This window comes from Gymnodraco acuticeps, unplaced genomic scaffold (genome assembly GCF_902827175.1).
Source record: "Gymnodraco acuticeps unplaced genomic scaffold, fGymAcu1.1, whole genome shotgun sequence".
Classification (NCBI taxonomy): Eukaryota; Metazoa; Chordata; class Actinopteri; order Perciformes; family Bathydraconidae; genus Gymnodraco; species Gymnodraco acuticeps.
This window is the reverse complement of record NW_022989949.1, coordinates 957357-977593: the sequence shown is the minus strand read 5'-3', so window position 1 is coordinate 977593 and position 20237 is coordinate 957357. Positions and strand designations below refer to the sequence as shown.

At 41.2% G+C, this 20237-nt stretch overlaps 1 protein-coding gene across 3 annotated transcripts in view; it reads left to right on the top strand.

Moving 5' to 3' along the window:
- The window catches only part of nrxn2b (neurexin 2b), a 637678-nt gene that overhangs the window by 572753 nt on the left and 44688 nt on the right, over positions 1-20237 (top strand). The window lies entirely within an intron of this gene.

The window sequence follows — 20237 nt, the reverse complement described above, 5'->3', positions numbered from 1 at the left end:
AGTTAGGGAGGCAGGAGAAGGGAGTTCAAAAGAAGTTGAAGGTCAAACTGTTGGTGCACATAGAGTGTAACTAACAACATCGCAACAAATATTTTTATTCAGGACATTTCCCAAGCTTAGCAGAGATGTGAAAGCCAGTAAATAGAGATAAACCTTAGCAAGTGAGAATCACACAGTGATATTATGAAAGTAAGTGAGTGAATAAAATACATTACTGTCCAGCATATCACGTAAAACCAGTTGTCAACGTGACTTCTTTTTACCGAGCTTCTGTTCGTATCAACTAATATTTACCAATTCCTTCTGTAACTTCCTTACATTAATAAAGCCATTCATCTTAAACCCTAATGGTACATTGTTACATCATTTCCATACTTATGACCGCCACTTGCTAAACATTATAACCGAAACCACAAACTTAGTCGTTTTATTGCCTTTTAGAATCTCGAGTGCAGCATTTATTTTTTTGATGGCAAGCTTTTATTCTGAAACATGATAATGATCATTTGTATTGACACCAGTCGAAGCAAATAGCAAAATAAAAGCAATACAAAATTAGAAAAACACATTTTATGTTAAAGGGACCTACTGTATCATGCAAAATGCACTTTTTGATGTCTTTTATACATAAACATGTGTCCCCGGTGTGTCAGGGAACTCACGCAGCGTCAGAAAATAAAACCCTCTCTCTTTTCCTCCGTACCCAAATCTCTAAAAACGGGGCTACAACGGAGCTGATCCAGATTTGCGTCCGATATGACGTAATATCGGAAATGTAGGCTGGCTTTACACCCACGGGCCTATCAGAAACGTTGCTATCAGAAACAATGCCCGACTGTTTTGGACGTAATATGGTCGGTGTTTACATTAGCATCGCTAACACTCAGAGCTAACCTGTACTGGAGAGCGTGTGTGAAGAAGCAGGAAGTAAAAAGGAACTCACCTTGTGGTATAACCGGCAAGAGAGAAAGCCTTTGAGCTCCAGACTGTTCCAGAAATAATCCTTGATAATCCATGATATGGCGTTTCATCACTGCAGAATCTGCCGGTAGAATCTCCCGCATGAGCTCAGCCACCTGCTTTTTTCTCTTATCAATTTTTTTTTTTTTAAAGCTTTATACCCCAAATCAGCACTTTTGAAACAGGAAGTGAAATAGAGGGATATGAGGCATGGCTAGAATGGGTGATCTGTTTGGTATTTTGAGCAAAACACTTCATAGACATGTTTTTTATATATCTGAGACCTATGCTATTGCCTAAAAATAGCATGATAGGTGACCTTTAAGTTCATACAGTATAATGACTCATTTTACAAAATTAGCCGTTATATGCCCATCCAATTAGTTTCTTTCAAATAAAAGCGGTGAGCTGAGATCCTCATACACTGAACAAAAATATAAATGCAACACTTTTGTTTTTGCTCCCATTTTTCATGAGATGAACTCAAAGATCTAAAACATTTTCTATATACACAAAATAACCATTTCTCTCAAATATTGTTCACAAATCTGAAAAAATCTGTGATAGTGAGCACTTCTCCTTTGCCGAGATAATCCATCCCACCTCACAGGTGTGGCATATCAAGATGCTGATTAGACAGCATGATTATTGCACAGGTGTGCCTTAGGCTGGCCACAATAAAAGGCCACTCTGAAATGTTCAGTTTTATCACACAGCACAATGCCACAGATGTCGCAAGTTTTGAGGGAACGTGCAATTGGCATGCTGACAGCAGGAATGTCCACCAGAGCTGTTGCCCGTGAATTGAATGTTCATTTCTCTACCATAATTTTAATTTTAATACATAATACATTTTAGAGTGGCCTTTTATTATGGCCTTTATCTCTTCAAAACACAAAACACACACACACACACACACATTCATACATGTACTAAAGCTAGCTAGCTGTCCATTAGGACGTGTTTCTCTTAGACGAAGATGAACAACTCAAGAACCCCAGTAGTCATGGTATGGGGGAACAAAACCCAAATTGTTACATCTAGATTGCAACGTACTTAATCAGATGTTCCCCCAGGCAATACCTTTCTTTTACTTCCAAGTTAATTCCACTTGCATTTGGTTCTGAAGATTTCAGTTATTTCCCATGGGATCCATATTGAAGTTGTTAGTCTTTTTAGCGTCACTTTCACTCATCGCTCCTCTCCATAAGCCCTGTCACTTGCCTCAATGTATTACTATGTGTTCCAGCATAGCTGACATTGATCTACTCTAATGAGAGTATATGTTGTACTTATTATTCTCCAACCTATACAACGCATACTTGTGTGTACTCAGCGGCCACCACATTATCACCCAAGCATGGCCTTCTGTGTTACAAGAGCTGTACAGAGAGGCTGTTGTATTGTACAGTATTCAATATTCATGGTGCTCTAATTCAGTTACTTCTGGATGTCAGTAAAGAGCATGCACAATGCCTGTGCCTCCAGCCTGAGCACGACCCACTGAAGCAATGTTTGCATGTTCGGATGTCATTTCATTTCATGGTGACTGCATAGTGATGAGCTCGCATACAGACCTCATGTAGAATTCTTCGCATGCATGTATTACATGATTTCCGTCAAAATGCGGTGACATGAAGAAGAGAAAGCACAGAGCGTAATCCCAAGCCAAATGTTGTTTCTATTCGTCTCTGCTTCTTGAATTCATCTCCCACACAGGACCGTCATAGTGGGGATTTCAAAATGAATCAAGGGAGCCACCAACTGACACATGACCTAAATGTCTACTGTAGATAACAGTACAACCATGTTAGACAGTTCTTTCTGAGATGTGATTTCTCTTTAGCAACAGAACCTTCAAGATAATCTTTTATTTCTGTGAAAGCATAATTATGAGGTTAAAAAAGCAGCTTTTCTAAGGAAAGATTGTTATGTTTATTGGCCATTTGACAGTAACAGAACACATCTCTAGTTTGCCGGTTGCCTTTTATTTATATCCACATAAGTATATTCATGATTTGAGATGATCTTTTTTGTCTTCAAAGCTGGTTTGAAATAACCCTGGATTTGTGGTCAAATCAACATGTCTAAATCCTGATTAAGTTAGCTGCAACATTACACACTTACACACACACACTTACACACACACACTTACACACACACACTTACACACAAGCCCATTTTCAAATACAAATGGCTCACTTTCTTGGATTGACATGAGTTAACATCCAGGTGTTTTAGCGTTCAGCTAGCTTTGTGACTTACTAAAGGGATGCTTCACATTAAAATGCCCTCTCTTTCCTTTAGTGTAGGAATATCAAGCCGTTTACAAGTAAATGCTAATTTTAGACTCTAAATCAGTTGAATTTGTAGACTGTCTTTCCTTAAGTGAAGTGAATGAGATGTTTTAAAAAGCAATCCCTTTCACTTTCAGACCCCTCCTTATTTGATTTGCCCATTTTACCCTCCTTCTCTCCATCCTCTCTCGTCTCCACTCAAGACAGATATTTGTGGGGACTGATGAGGTGTGTAGTCTGAGGAAGGTCTGTCTGCCTGATTGGCTGATAAGATGTCTGGATAGGGATAGTGGCTTCTGTCTGCACATCGAGTGAGGAGGCTCTTGTATGTGCTCCCACCCTCCTCAAAGCAGTAATGAGAGAAGTGCACACCGTTGGGGAGCCCTGCGATTGATATTTGTTATCATTTTTTTTTCTCAGCCTCAGAGCTACCACAGTGGCGTGGCGTCTGTTCTTTATGCCTCAGAGTTGTGTGATGAAGCAGGCGACACGCGCAAGGAGCGAGAGTAAATAGAGGCTCACGTCGAATCATCTTGGATTTATAGGGAGGTGGGTTTTGTGGGTGGGAGCCACGCACACACACACTGTACAGTAAGTGGTTCTGCCCCAGCAGTGCTAAACAAGGCCAACGGTCCCCAGTTATGGACAGTAAATAGAGCAGAGCACAACCTGTAAATAACCAACCAACACAGCCTCATAAATCCTCCGTGTGTGTGTGTGTCTCTTTCTCATTCTCAACCATATGAACACACACCACAAAGGGCAGCTGTGTGTGTGTGAGATTGTGTGTGTATTTACTGAACAATTTGAATTAATCCTGACCCTTGTTTGAGGCCACACAGTTCCTTCACGTTTGTCAAATTAATCATCATGTGCTTTGATACACTATTTCCAGTCTATATGCTCGAGTAGAAACCAGAGGCCAGAGGGATGTGACCTCTCTCTGACCTCCCTGCTTTTCCTCCACCCCCCAACCCTTACCCCAATCTGCTCCATGTCCACTCGGGTCAGATGGGCATATGTGCGCACAGTTAACTCTGGCATCCGTCCAGTGACCTGACCACAGGTCGCCCACTGGCACGGAAATCAAAGCCCAGACACAAGCAGGGCCACACATGCCCGCAGAAGCTTGCTGACACAGGATATTTGCCAGCCGGGGGTGTCTCACGTAGAGAAAATTGTTCTCCGCTGAGTTTCCTGTCTTTGAGCTAAGAAACATTTACAGCTCGCTAGGTCACGGCAGGATAAAGTTGCTGCATTCCTTGCTGCTGTTGAGGTTCGATGGCAGAAAAAATGGCCAACATCAGATAAACATCGTTAAAATGAATGTTCCCTTTTGGTGCATTTACAATTTTTTACAAGACTAGGTTTAGTAAAAGCCCAGAGAGGACAATTTGAGTAGAGCAGATTAATTCTGCTAAAATGGACCAAGCTCTGTGTTTGTAATGGAAAAGTACTAGTGGTGAGGAAAGAAAGCAAGTCACTGCAGAAGAGAGGAGAGCAGTACATGCATTGGTATGGAAGGTGTGTATACCTGTGTGTATACCTGTGTGTATGTGTAGGTGTTTTATCTGTAATTAAGTGTATGTTTGTGTGTATGTGTAGGTGTTTTATCTGTAATTAAGTGTATGTTTGTGTGTATGTGTAGGTGTAGGTGTTTTATCTGTAATTAAGTGTATACCTGTGTGTATGTGTAGGTGTTTTATCTGTAATTAAGTGTATGTTTGTGTGTATGTGTAGGTGTAGGTGTTTTATCTGTAATTAAGTGTATACCTGTGTGTATGTGTAGGTGTTTTATCTGTAATTAAGTGTATGTTTGTGTGTATGTGTAGGTGTTTTATCTGTAATTAAGTGTATGTTTGTGTGTCCATACTAAAGACTGACACAGAAAATGTTGCTGCCCGTTGACAGCACAATCACAGTGATGTTTACACTGATTGATTCCCTGTTTTCCATTTTAAGTGTAATCATTATTTATTTTACAGACAGTTTTTCGGCACACAGTCAGTGTGTGTGTGTGTGTGTGTTTGGAGTAGTCCAGTTGTACCCAGCCGTACAGGAGATGTGTGTATAGTGGACAGGGTGAAGAAAAAATGATAGGAGAAACAAATTGAAAGCCGTGAGTGTTCAGTATCGCTGGCCTATCATGTTTTTGACACATGATTCCTCCCGGTTGACGGCGCTCTGAACTGGCACGGTTGGGTTGCTATGGTGACGGCAACAAGGGGGAAGTGCACCTGCGGCTGGAGAGACAGCGGTGTTTATCACCTGCTGGGAGGCCGAATCACACCTGGGTTGCTGCCCACCCACACATGTACAAACACACACTCACACAGAGGGAACCAACTTATAAAATAGCAAGTAGGAGTGTAAGGAAGTCAACGCAGCACCCAAGTGATGCCTGATGGCCGCTGATAGCACCAGGAGTCGTGCATCACTTGCTATCTGCCCTATCTCATGTTCACACTATTTCCATCTGATTGCAATTATCAATGTGGCAAAGTATGCTTTCTACAGGATCCTCTTTATCCTCCTTTTTTTCCTAAATATTAAAAACGTATCTAATTAAACTTGTAACGAGAAATACATTTTGTTCGTTTTTGACATTCCAAACCTTTGTATTGAGTTATTCACAGATACTGAGAGTCAAAGCTTTATAGAGAAAAAAAAATGAGTACATGTGTTTTGCTCTTGTCTGGTTTAAATCTCCCAAATGTCAACTTTAAAGGAGATGTTCAAAATGTGTTTTTGAACTTCTGGTGAGATTTATCATTGATGTGAAAAGAGTATGCCCTTTAAAAGAATGCATGTGTCAAAGAATCCTATGAAAATGCAATGTGATCATACTAACAAGTGTGTGTATGCACAGCCTTATTCCTCTGTGCAGTTACACACCATTGTTCAGAAATGTTCCACCATGAACACACACAGTCTAGTTTGTTTGACGTCACAATCTCATTCTCGTACTACCACAACACACTGCTACCTCCAGTTTGAGTAACCTTTGATAAAAACCAAAGTGACAAATTGTTTAAGTGTTAAGTAAGCTTTTATTTTTGTATTAAACTATATATTAGTGACTCGTTTTAGGGCCACAGACAGCTGGAAAAGTTCAAAATGATATAGACAACCTTACACATTGTTCCTTTATTAGATGTTTTCTGACACTAACAAACAGCTAGTATATCTCCAGCCCGATCTTATTAAAGAACATACATTCAGAGTATCCTCTGGACAGATACGATAGGCATGTCGGTGTTCAGTGTGCGCGCTCTGACGTCCCTGCTGTAAGTCTGAGGAAGAGATGGAGCCAAAAGCCCTCTTCTTCTTTTCATTTAGTTCAAACGGAAGTCTTTGAAGACACTGATGCCGCCGTGTAAACAAAAGTCTCACACAGCCGTCACTGCTAGAGACGGCTTCAATGCTTTATGAGCATCTTTGTAACTGTCACTTACAAAGAAAAGCTATTTTTCTAAGTGCTTGCGTGCTGTCACAAACAACATTAGCACTGCTGTGTTTTCCTCTGCCTTTAAAATAACACCTTCATTATTTGTCTTTCATCACAAAAGTGCACCACAATCCTGCATACATGTATTAAATAGAATATGATGAGAGCCATGTAGGGTGGAATATGAATGTATGTGCTTCTACTCAGACTGCTTGCAACAATACTGTGTTAATGAATGTTTCATCCACATCATGTAAGACTGTAAAAGCACTCACCCCTCACTGGGTGAAGGGTTGAACAAAGTCATTTAAATAATGTATTAGTCATTATCTGTTGCAATAAGCCACATAAGGCAGTTGTTTGCACTGCTCAGCTCGGGACCTATATGAGATCATTAACTGCTAATTTAAAAATAAAATGCGCTGTGTGTTCACAGCAAACCTGTGTCTACGCCCTGAAATGTAGCTGTAACATTTAAAGAGAATGATTAGATAACTGCATGGTCAGTTCACTTTGCACTTTTTTACATCACAAAATCGCAATAATCAAGAGTATTATTTTTACTCAGGGAGATAATGGACTGCAACACCCAACTATATCCCCGTTGTCTAATAGTTAAATTGTGCCTCTGTAGATTTTAACAAGCAATTATTTTAATCTAGGGGCTAGAATTTAAATGGTGTCATAATCACTGACACCAGCTATTAATTATAATTTCAGTTTGCATGCACAGTAATGTATGTCATTGTGTAATTACCTTTCCGCTTTGAGGAGCATATTGACTTCATAAAGTTCACTTGTTTCATAGTTTAATTCCATCTTTATCTGCTAACCGAATTATCCACATCCGACTGGAAATATCAACTTTTTCCTCTTTTATTTACAGTGTGTATATTAACCTCATGTCGCTGTTCATCAGAAGTGACTTCATGTGGGAATTACAAAACCAAACGCCACAAACCCTAACCTACCACCATTAACATTCCATAAAATGCTTGTTCTGAATTATTTTTACCATTGACAAGCCAGACATAAAAGTTTAGAAAACTCAAAGTCTCAATTAAATGTGACAATCTTTATTTCCCTGATCCAGACAATGGCTTTCAAAATCCATTCTGGCAATGTTTGGTCGTGCAGAAAAAAGGTCCAAACATACAGAAGCACAGCTCTCTCACCTGCGCGCTGCCTTTGTTGTATGATTGGCAGTCATTTAGCGAATGAGGCTTGAGAAATGTGACTTCTGTGAAGCGTCAAACAGCGCAATGACTAAAAAAGACCAACATTGTACATTTGGCTTTCAGATTTTTAAGAATTTATTGCAAGACAGGAATAAAATGGATGCTTGTATGCAGCGCGTGTTATTTTCAAGTTCTGAAATACAAGCACACAGAGTGAAAGATGTGTAGTTGTGGACAGTAACTGAAGCTTATTGTGTGTGTGTGTGTGTGTGTGTGTGTGTGTGTGTGTGTGTGTGTGTGTGTGTGTGTGTGTGTGTGTGTGTGTGTGTGTGTGTGTGTGTGTGTGTGTGTGTGTGTGTGTGTGTGTGTGTGTGTGTGTGTGTGTGTGTGTGTGTGTGTGTGTGTGTGTGTGTGTGTGTGTGTGTGTGTGTGTGTGTGTGTGTGTGTGTGGGGCTGTGTGTGGGGTGTGTGTGTGTGTACACCTTACTTGTGTATCTCCCGAGTAACTTAAGCCGTATGGATTTGTTGTCTTGATGTTAGTTGTATCTAATATGAAAACCCAAACAATCTTAGTGTCTGGAATCCTTGTGAGTAAAGGCGAGATAAACAGATTTTGAAGCTGTTAGTTTGTGTTTTCTGTAATGTGAAATGCTTTTGCAACCATGCCTTCCCCAAAGGACATGTACATCCACATATAGCAAATTCTATAGATGAGTTACATTCTGTATGTTGTGGTCCATTCTTTAAATCTACTAAGGCACTACTTCCAAAATTGCTCCGTCACCTAAAAAAACGATTTCTGAGTACTTTCTGATAATTTTGTTCAACCCCTAACTCGTGGAAAGGTACAAGTAGAAACACACTTAATCTGAAGAGTCACTTGAAGAGTCAGGAACACTCCACAGGTTTCAGTTCTGGCTTTAGAAGAGCTTATTGGGGGTGAAGGTGGCCTGGCACACTTGAATTGTTGTGAATGATCACATCAACGGTTGCCAGGTTTGTTCAGCTGAACACAGACTTTGTTAAACATGTCTATTTGAATCCTAAATGACACAGGCCCAAGGCCATATTAAACCAGGGATGCTGCAGTTACATACATGTGCTGTTGGTCTTTCTGGTGGTGTAGAGTCATTAAACATTGAGTAACAGCATGAATACTTTGTCAGGGTACAACATTATGTATTTATTTGAAATTCTAGTCATTGTATTTATGCCGATTGATAATCTAACACAAACGCTAGCAATTGTCATACTTCATGCTCATCCACACCCTTACTTTCTTTCTCCCTACGTAAAGTGCACACTTATTTCATCATGGTGTAATTGGCGTTATTCATGAGGATCCGATTGATCCATGAGGACCATAATCCTAAACCTGTTTGATTGGATTGCACAGGTGTTGAGAATAAACTAGACTAGAAATACACCAGGAACAGATTACGGTATCTGATGTATCCCTCCCAGTGTTTAGCTTGAACACAACATGTGCACAGTGGGGTACCAGCCGCCAGCTCTACGGCAGGAAATACAGGAAGGGAATGAAAGGACAACATGGCCGACAGCCAGGGACAAAGGAAGGGATTGTGCTCACTTTATCCATGTTTGCTCAGTTTAGCGCAGGGCAAATATTAGCCAATGTGCTCGGCAGCCGTTATTCTCTACTGGGCTTCAACCTCACACAGTGCCCGTGGAGACTGAAAGGCAATAAGAGAAAAGGGAGAAATGTAAGAGGAGCGGTTATCAGGGTGACAGATGGAGAGAAGCGAACGGCAAGTGAGAGAACTGAGACCAAATAATAAATGGTAAGATGAAAAAAGGGCTGAGCAAACAACATTTTTATGGTCAGAGCATACCTACAGTACAGCATTGGACTTACTGCTGAATGATATGGTAAATGTATATTAAGGGAAGCAAAGCATGGCACTTCTTTTCTTACTTTCACACAGTTTCTTTAACTTGCCAGGAAATGTGCGCTGTTTACGTTTCCAGAGAACAGATTGTATAATATGCACCGTTGCTGTTTTCGGAGGAGGAAAAATAGGTAAAGAAATAAATAAAAAAAACGGCCTCATGCTCTTGTTTTTTTCCTTCATGGCTCTTTTCCTGCTCTTCTGAGGAAAGAGAGAGATGGAGCATGGGGAGGCAAAATGAGGCCGCCAGGACAGAAAGTGGAGTGGAGCAGAGAAAACAATAGAGACAGAAAACACTTTGCTCCTGATTTTGTCCGAAGGTCACACTCATTCCTTTCAATTTCGGCCAGCTGCCTGCCTCACTTGTCCTCAAAAGAGAGCAACGTGCTACTCCACAACACACACACACACACACACACACACACACACTGAAACAAACAGTCTGACACGTGTCTTGCCGTAGCTACACACAAAGTCACAACATTTAAAAACACAAAGAAATCTCCCATTTCTGCTCTTTCCTGCAGTGTATACTCAGGCATGACACATTGTGTGTGCAAGCTGGAGAAGAGTCATTTCCTCTGTAGTCTGGCTTGTTCTTATCCTGTACGTTATAAAGGTCATTTCTAAGAGATAGGGTTGAGATAACAGTGCAGTACGGGTAGAGATTGGTTCTTTCCAATCAGGTTAACTGAGGTTCTTCTTTATTGCTACAGCTCTGTTTGTTGATAAATCTAATATGACTCATCTTGATCAGAATCATCACATATTTTCCAATCACATTTAATAATCCTCCGTTATATTTTGAAACCGATCTGATTGTTCCTGGGTAATTTTTCTAAGTTGTATTATACATTTTTCTCATTGGATTTGTGGGTATGTTTTCAAATGCTCAGTTCCAGGTAACAATGACTTTGCCTTTAGGGCATCTTCACATTGCAGCGTGACCCCAGTAATACAATGTTATTTTGAAATACGCATTGTTGGATTAAGAAAGGACTTGAACCGTTTACTTTTTTGCACGTCATTTAATCCGTCCCACTAAAATATGTTGTCAATGTCTCCATTAGGATAAACAGCACCGTGGTGACAATGTATTTTGTGATTTGGCCTGATTCCAGCGTCAAGTAAAACGAAAGCAAACACTGAGCAACCAAATAAACCCATACAATGTCAGAAAGGATTATTATTGTACTAAGCCACTGAACAAAAGACAGATTAAGCAGAGTAGTCAAAGGACTCAGGTATCTCATTTCACAGTTTGCTGACTCTCCAAGGCAGCAATGATCTACAAACCCATTTTGTTTTGAAATGACGCACCTTTCTCCATCACCGCAGTCTGGAGATCAACACTTTATTTTATTTATTTTTTTATTTATTTTTTTTTTATTATTATTTTTTTTTTATTGAGTCAGGCACAATGAGTTAACATTTATACAGTCAATATTTTTATTTATTTTTCCCCTTTCCCTCCCTCCCGGTCCTAACTAGTAAAATAAATAACTAACTAAATAAATAAAATAGATACCTGTATAGGTAAAAGTAAAGTAATATAGAAGATAATATTAAAAGAAAATGTATAGATAAGGGAATAAAGAATAGTATCAGTAATACTTGTACCCATATACTCATATGTATACCCACATGTACACATGCACATACATACACGTACCTACATACATACATGTATACAAAGACAGAACAAATAAATTAAATAAATAAATAAAAATTAATATAAAAAAAAAAACGGATAAAAAGAGACACAAGGAAAAAAAACATACACATACATTCGTAGTTCCCCCTCTTTCTCCTTAATGTAGTGTCTTAAGTTCAGCTATGTAGGCTATCGTAGAGCCCCAGACAGATTCAAATAGCTTTGAGGAGCCCCTCAGGTTATATTTAATCTTCTCCAAGTTCAGGTACAACATTAAATCTTTAAGCCATAGAGATGCTTTAGGTGGTATAGAAGATTTCCATTCTAGGAGTATTCTTCTACGTGCTAAGATAGGTGCAAAGGCTATACTGTCTTTAGTTTTCCTCTTCAACATTCGGTGGCCAGGTAGTACTCCAAAAATGGCAGTTTCTGCACATGGTGTCAATACCACGTCCAAGGCCTCAGTAAGGTGATTGAAAATGCTTGTCCAGTATCCTTGTAGGCGAGGACAAGACCAAAACATGTGAGTCATGTTTGCTGGTGACATGTGGCATCTGTTACAGGTGTCCGTAACATTTGGATATATTTTGGAGAGTTTAGAGTTGGTGTAATAGATACGGTGGACAACTTTTAATTGTATAAGATTGAGCCTGGCACAGGACGTACTATTGTTCACTCTCGCTAATGCGCCATCCCAGACCTCATCATCTATAGCTTGGACTAGTTCCTCTTCCCAATGTTGTTTGATTTTACCAAGCGATGTTTCTGTGAGACGGGAGACGGAATTGTAAATTCTTGAAATCAGACCTTTTTCGATTGTTAAAGTGTCCAGAATTGAGTCAATTATTGAATCCGGAGGGATATTGGGGAAGGAAGGGTTGTTTAGTTTAACCCAGTTTCGGACCTGGAAGTGGCGAAATAGATGAGTGCTTGGAAGGCAACATTTGTCAGAGAGTTGGCTAAAGCTACCGAAAACATTGTTAATGTAAAGGTCCCTTACTCTGATAAGACCTAATCCCTGCCACATAGAGAAAGCCCCATCAGTGTAAGGGGGGAGAAAGAGATGGTTGTTGCGAATGGGACTATGTATAGAGGATCCACAGAGTCCATGAGCCTTTCTGAATTGGGACCAAATTCTTAAGGTGGAAACAACAATCGGGTTATTCGAATATTGAGTTGGCCGGCTGGGTAGTGTAGATGTAAGCAAAGCCAAGAGTGAGGTATTAGGACAGGATTTGGCTTCAAGCTCACACCAACTCAATGTTGCTTCCTTAGTCCATAGAATTATTTTGTGGATATTGGCTGCCAGTAGTGTCTTATATTTGGAAGCGCTAATCCTCCTGTAGATCTATGCCTTTGTAAAAGCTCTTTCCTAATTCTAGGTGTCTTCCCTTGCCATAAAAAAGAGGAGATTAGATTGTCTATTTTACGAAAAAGTGATTTTGGTAGGAAGACTGGCAGACATTGAAAGAGGTACAGAAAGCGAGGGAGGACGTTCATTTTGATACAGTTTACCCTCCCAGCAATAGTTAAATGTAAATTATTCCACCTGTCCAAATCATATTTGAGCTTGTCAATTAGTGGTGGGAAGTTATCTTTGTAAAGGTCTGAGAGTTTTCCACTTATATTCACGCCTAAATACTTAAAATTACTCCTAGACATCTTGAAGGTGAAGAGTCTATCGGGGATCTGAAGGGCCAGGTCATTTACGGGGAAACACTCACTCTTGGAAAAGTTTAGCTTGTACCCTGAGAAGGTTCCGAATCGGGTTAACAGATCTATTATCTGAGGAATGGTAGATATAGGGTTAGAAATTAACAATAGTAAATCGTCAGCGTATAACGAGAGTATGTGTTCAGAGCCATATCTGGTAATTCCTTGTGTAAAGCTGGCCGATTTGCGCGCAATTGATAGGGGTTCGGTTGCCATAGCGAATAGTAACAGGCTTAGAGGGCAACCCTGGCGAGTACCTCTACCTAGTGTAAAATATTGAGAACTTATCCCGTTAGTACTCACTGAAGCCTTGGAGGAAGAGTATAACAATGCTATCCATGACACAAATTTGGATCCAAGGCAGAACCTCTTAAGGACCTCAAATAGAAAGCCCCACTCCACCCTGTCGAACGCTTTCTCTGCATCCAATGAGACCACCACCTCTGGTGTCTAGTCTGGAGATCAACACTTTCTCTGTGATCACTCCCAAGTGCAATTGGATTCTACCAAACCCATGTTAGCAAGTCCAGTCAGCACAGAAATGAACCTCTGGGGAGGAGAGAGCTGCTGATGAGGGCAGACAGATTAGAAATGGAGAAAAAGCAAAGGAAAGGTAAAAGCCAAAGTGGGAGAAATAATAATGGAAGAGGGAATAGCCTTTCTGTGCTAAAGAAAATAGATTGTGAAGCTTTTATTGTTCTATTAGGCTGCAAAGCCTAAATTGCAACAACATTTTCAGTTTATGAGTATCTATTGCTAAAAATATAGATATATAGTCAATGTGTTTGGCAGCCAATCTGAGGTCAGCTATTGTGATATCTCTATTACTACTAATAACACTGATATAATGTCATTCAGTCATTAGTTATTGATTTCCTTTTTTTCCAAAGAGAGGACAAAGTATGTCTGGTAGCAGAATCAGGAATAATTGCTTATTTTATTGGTTTATTGATTGATGAAGGATTATGTTGGCAATAGCTAAAGTACATTGTATACAGGTTGGAAAGGGTAAAACAACATGGATTGGACACTGTATTGGTCTTGTAAGCCTCTTTGTCCCATATTAATCCACCCAATCCGACACATTTCTACCTGTGTCTGGGCCTTCGAGGGCTTTAGGTGAAGGGAGGAAGAGTGGATGGACGCTTTTCTAGCTCTTCCTCGAGCGTCACCACCGTGCCTCCCAAACCTTCTCTCTCATCTGTTTTTCACAATTCTGTCTTCAATTTAACTCCACAATGTTTCTTCCGTCTTCTCGTTGTCTCTGCACCTTATCTCCATCTATTTCTGGTTCGTCACTTTTGACTTTGACGTCTCTTTGAAACTTTCACTAATTGAATCTGTAACACATCTTTTAACAGTCGGTAGAGTCAAAGATGTAACCTTAGGTGCCAGGATGCCTTCTAGCACCTCTTCATTTTATTCATTGTCCTTTGATAAGGCAGTGAATACAGACTGGCAACACTTGGTGATGGGTATATGATACCCACACTGTAAGATACTGTTAACGTCTTAAAATCTGCAAAATCACTGCATTGAAAGTATTCGCTCAGACACATCCCATCCCAGTGTGTCTGTGTGTTTGTATGTGTGTATGTATCCATAAACCCCCCCCTAAAAAAAGACCAGGGTGTGCTCAGCGTTACCTCGCTCAAGGACGTTCTCATGTTTGCAAAAAATATGTGTGTATGTGTGTAAGTGCAAAGTTAGGTCAGATTTGAACCTGCAGAGCTTTGTTCTGAAGGACACCATCCATCAGCAGTCACAAGGGTACATATCATAATGGAATCAACTGTGTGTGTGTGTGTGTGTGTGTGTGTGTGTGTGTGTGTGTGTGTGTGTGTGTGTGTGTGTGTGTGTGTGTGTGTGTGTGTGTGTGTGTGTGTGTGTGTGTGTGTGTGTGTGTGTGTGTTGTGTGTGTGTGTGTGTGTGTGTGGTGTGTTGTGTGTGTGTGTGTGTGTGTGTGTGTGTGTGTGTGTGTGTGTGTGTGTGTGTGTGTGTGTGTGTGTGTGTGTGTGTGTGTGTGTGTGTGTGTGTGCGTGTGTGTGTGTTCACATCTTGAGATTGCAGCCTGACACTGAGGAGCTAGGTGTTGACATGATCAGGATTATGGAGGATGATGTTTTGGCTGATTTAAATCCCCGTCCCCCCTCCGTCTTTAGCTGCTTGCCTCTGCAGTATTTTTGGCTCGCTGCCAGCATGTGTGTACTGCGGGACAAATGGGCAAGCCCAGAGTGACTCATGCTTAGATGGGAGATTTAGCAGCATACACTCACATATACAGACACCAAGTCGCGTCTACCTCGTCAATTTATCAATGACATTCCATTCTCCGTCAGAGCAGGAAACAATAACTGGGACCACTGTTGCACAGAAAAGAGGGCTGCGGAAGAGAAAGGGAGATAAAGTACTATTAAGATGAGGAGATGGGAGAAACATTGTCAAGGTGACTACTACAGATCGTGACAAAAACATAAATGAGTTGGCTGAGCAGAAACAAAGCGGTGTGGTGAATGAAACCGAGCATTTCCTCCCTGCATAGTGTCTCAGCTTTGGGAGCATGTGCTGTGTCATTTGGGGTGAATATCAAAAAGAGAAGACATGAAATATGATTACTAGATAACAGTGTTTCTGATCCCAAATGTCTTTTAGCCCCGAGTCTTTTTCCGCCACACACACTCTGAAGATGTTAGGTGATTTAGCCAGTGAGGAGTCTGCGTGTTATGCAAGGTTCCGCCTATTTCATCTTACATAACGCTGCAGTTTCAGAGTGGAAGATTAGCCCCGCTATACTGTTTCCTCTTAGCAGATGCCACAGCCGATCTCTTCTCGCAGGCTTTATGCATGTTGACAAGCTGATTAGCCGTATAGAGCTAGAATTACCCTCAAAAGGGAGATGCACATATACTGTGTGACTGTATATCTGTAGCAAACGCCTTTGGGATAGAAATATATCCACCAATAATGATCTGTAACTTCAATTTAACCTAAAAGCTGGCATATAAATTGCTCGTTGTACCACTGTGTGAAATATTAAGCTGCCCTAAACCTCATAGAAGTGTCAGATGAGTGTGTGTGTCCAAAGAGAGGGGGAAGAAAACGGATTGCTCTTCATTGGGCATCAAGTAAAATCTATGTATCACTCATTTCTCTGTGCATGCGGCTCCTCTGGCTGATTCATAAGCTGATAAATACTGCAGCTCTGCATACTTACACTGGTATGGCGAGTTGGAGCAGATACAGCCTATGATAGATCATTATTGGGGAAATGAGAAAGCGGCTGAGGAATAGTTTGCATTTCCAACACCCTATTAATCTGAAATATGTCAAACTCAATCATAAGCCTCAGCACATTCCTGAACTGGTCAGCCACGTTTCTGGACCGTTTCCATGAGAGGCGTTGATGCAGCAAAATGCAAAGCAGCGCTAGGGATTCAAACAGCTGTATCTGTCGGAGTGTTTCTGAACACAGCCTCCAGTCCATCCAGCAGTTGTTTTCTCTTTTGTAATCTGCCAGTTTTGCGCTCGTGAATCAGATCTAAGAGGGAAACGCATGAGACGTTCAGGAAATGCAAATAGATCAAGAAGAAGACGTGTGTTTGTAGCTGAAGCTGTAGGGGTGCTGGAAGAATCGCGATAGAGCTGTCTGTAAAGAAATGAATACAAATCCTTCAAAAACGTCTTCCCCCTTTGTCTACTTTCCTCCCTCTTTAATTGACTACCAGTGTGCGCAGCAAAGAGAGAACTAGATCTTGACATCTTCAAAAGCGGCTTTGATCTCGGCACCTTGAGGCCCTGGAGGATCATCAAGGTTCCCTCTGTCCTTTTATCGCACGATGTTTCTCTCTGCCCCTTGCTCCTCCGCTCCCTCTTCCTCTTCTGCTCGATGTGATCAGCGAGAGCTCTCTGAGACTGATAATCCTGATAGAGAAACTGCAGCCTCGCTCCGGCGCCGCCGCCTCATTCCCATTCCGCTCTCGTCAACCGCATTTACCTAGACGCTCCCTCGCACATTGCAAGGTCATGTTGAAATATTTCGAAATGGTCTCTGCGTATTCCGCCGCTGCTCCTTCCCGGCTGCACAGAATTGCGAAAGCCAATTCTCTGTGTCTTTGAAAAAAGGCAAGGAGAGACTAATGAGAGGATTACGGCAACTTTTTGTTTCTGTTGGCAGCGAAACTGTCCTCAACTTCCTGTTGTATTAGACGCTGATCAGCAGTTTCTCCTCTGAGAGAATTATCTTTTTGTTCTTGCACCAACATCTTATATGTTTGACAAGGACAGCAATGTGTGCTTTAAAGTTATAATAATTAGTAAAGTTAACTTAACTCTTATGCAATAAAACATTAACAAATATACAGCTGACTAAAGTTAAAAAAAAAACGAAAAAATGTCCTTATCCCTGAAGCACGTGCAGCTTTAAATGAAGGCGATTGAAATGTATTATCTCAGGCATCAAAAATCTCCTCCCCTTTATTACACAATGGACCCCCTACCTGCACCACTGATTGACCCACAGAAAGAAAATGAGCTAACCTTTGGATAAAAGAGCAAAAGCGTTACATTGTTCCTCCTGACATTAGCCGACAGCCGAAGCAGATTTAGAGGTACTTAGCAGTAGTTTAGAGGCTGTGGTGTTTAAAGAGCAGCCAGGGCTTATTGTCAGTTACCTACCATTTCAACGTTGCAGGCTTGACTGCTCCTAGTCATTCAAAGAGTATTATTTATTTCCTTCTGTTTCCAGAGATATGTTCGCTTAAGGGAAATGGCCATTAAAATGTCATTACCGCTGTACTAAAATCATTTTTGAAAAGCACTGGTTCCCAGCGGCTTCCCGCCGTAATGGGCTCAATACATTCCCTCAGCACCGGGAAGAACCCTAATGTTGCGGAACACAAATGCTAATCTCTCTGTAAATATCACTCAAATTCACTCTCCCTTCTGCTATTCTGTCATAATAGCATGCATTCAGTCTGCTTTGCACCAGTCAATTGAATTAATTCTTCAGGCAAAGGTGCCATGATTATTCTAAGCTTCCTCGTGCGTGGGCTTTAATGGAGATGATCCTGGCATTTCTCACCTCCATATTTCTTCTTTGTTTGCGGTATCTCAAAGGTATCAGTGATTTCATTTGAATTCACGTGCCCCTCATGAATCACTCTCTGACAGGCTTCATATTCATGTCTGAGAGTCAACGTTGGACTTAGGCATGCGTGGGGAAAGTGGGCGGAAATACAGCAAGGGCCGGTCCATAACATGAATCAATTGATTAAGTGCCTAAGAAGCTGGAAGCACTTTGCCATCTGAGACATTCAAAGCCTCTTTGCAGAATGAGATAATCTGCTGAGCAGTCCATCAAGCTCCACGCTGAGGAACTCATCCTGGTCTAACTTAGTTCATGAAGGAGAGAGTCTGTTTCCTGCCTCCACATTGATTTTCTTGTGTATTCCGACTGTTCAACTGTGTCTCACATTCAGCTGATATCTGGGCGCTATTAATCATGGCACCCAGCACTTGCGCCGCCATTTCAGCATGCTCAATTTATAACCTAATTGGGGTGGTCATGAGTGCATGGCCATACTGCGGCCTTGCCTGAAAAGTGTAACCTCTTTTAACAGCTCCAAAGAGTGGCTGGGATGCCATACATTTGGCAGCGATTATACCACTCATTAACTTTCTGCACAACCTCTGCACTTATTTACTCAATTAACTTTTTAAGTTCTGCTAACATTAGGATGTTTTATTTGCCTTTTTTAAATACTTAATCTGCCATGAATAATGGAATATTGCCGCGAGCAGAAGCCTCACGTTCACCGTATAGAAGGTGGCAAAATAAATGCACATAGCTAATGAGATAATGGAATCAATGAAGTTGTTCGCTGCAGCTGGCAGATAGCGGGGTGCAAACTTGACCCAGTGTGCAAATGAGCTTGACCCGCAGCGACATCCAGGAAGTGTTACTGTCAATGGAAATGGGCGGCGGAGCAGTTTCTGGATCTTATAGCAGTGCTGAATAAAACTGCAACAGAAGATTTACTGCCAGACAGAGAATTAGTCTGTAATGGTGCTGTCTGGTGTGTACTCTGTCTGGTTCTCTCTCTCCCACCCTTGTTCCATGCCTCTCTGGCAGACAGTAACTCTGTAAATGACTTTGACCTTTCCTGGGACTGAGGACAGGAACCGCAGAGGGAGAGGAGAGAGATGGCGGGAGATGAGAGAAGAGTAGGTGGTTGACTGTAATAAACTCAAAGCAGTGGGCGGCTGTCAACACTAATAGATGGGAGAGGGGAGGGGGTCAGCGGGTTGATGAATACTGAAGGTGCCTGAGTCCTCAACAAGTACTCAGATGTTTTACCAGGCGGACATGTGTGAGATCTAATCCTCAGAATCCTCTGGCTGTTGTTAGCGAGGGGCCTTTTTGGTGACTCAAGGAAATTATCGTTAGATTTTTGCTGCGGGAAATCTAAACAGCAACCTTATCATGCGTATTACCACGGCTTGATGACTGCAGTGTTATTGTATTGAATTGCAGTGTAACACTACTGTTCACAATGTGATTGCTTCAGCGTTAATGCAATCACACAGACACAGACATGATGATTTGCTTCTTTTTGTTTTAAATAGGATCCCTATTGTTCACTGCCAGCCTGCTAGATATTCTAAACAGGTTATCTTTGGGCATTGATTGTCAGACATATAACACAGGGTATCAGTAAGAGAGTGTTTCATTTACCTACTGAATTGTGGTTTCGGCTTAGTATAACATCTTGCGACAAAAGTTCTCATAGAAGAAAGACATTAACAGTCTACAGCCATGCTTGCAATGCTGTACCAAGTTTCAATTATACTGCATACTTAGGCACAGCAGTGTTTGAAGCTAAACGCAAGCATGCTGATATGCTCACAATGACAATGCTAGCAATGTCGTGTTCAGCAGGTGAAATCCCTTTTTCGTGTGAGCATTCTATCATTCGTCATTTAGCACCAAACATGGATTAAGTCATCAGCCAAAGTGATAGACAAAGTACAATGTTGACCTGATGACCTGCTACTTTTGAACCAGGGTGTTGGGACGAG